At 34.5% G+C, this 322-nt stretch overlaps 1 protein-coding gene across 1 annotated transcript in view; it reads right to left on the bottom strand.

The window, feature by feature from the left end:
- Positions 1–322, bottom strand: part of LOC107714449 (ras GTPase-activating protein 2-like) — a 53,817-nt gene that overhangs the window by 23,675 nt on the left and 29,820 nt on the right. The gene's annotated exons all lie outside the window — the stretch shown is intronic.

The raw sequence follows: 322 nt of genomic DNA, 5'->3' as shown, positions 1-322 counted from the left end.
ATTCCATAGTGAATTATATGATGCATTTAACGTCAAATAATCTAAATGAAGCCTTTTAAAAGACAAGGATACGCTGTGGTTGATGTTTGTGGCATGCGCCAGAAAGATGCTCAAGGAGACCGAGACGCGCTAAAGCAGCGCATCCTGTTGTTCTCTTTATTTTTCAAAGGCATAACATTTTGTAGTTATTTTGAACGTAACGTTACACAATTAGAAATATAAATTTTACCATACGACTATAAATGACAGAGTATTAAGTTATTTCCCCTCGATGGGGAAAAAAATCCAAGTGAACGTCAATCAGTACTCAATAATAATTTAA

Source organism: Sinocyclocheilus rhinocerous, unplaced genomic scaffold (assembly GCF_001515625.1).
Source record: "Sinocyclocheilus rhinocerous isolate Xijiao unplaced genomic scaffold, SAMN03320098_v1.1 scaffold88, whole genome shotgun sequence".
Classification (NCBI taxonomy): Eukaryota; Metazoa; Chordata; class Actinopteri; order Cypriniformes; family Cyprinidae; genus Sinocyclocheilus; species Sinocyclocheilus rhinocerous.
The sequence above is the reverse complement of the archived record's forward strand: the minus strand, read 5'-3'. Positions and strand labels throughout refer to the sequence as shown.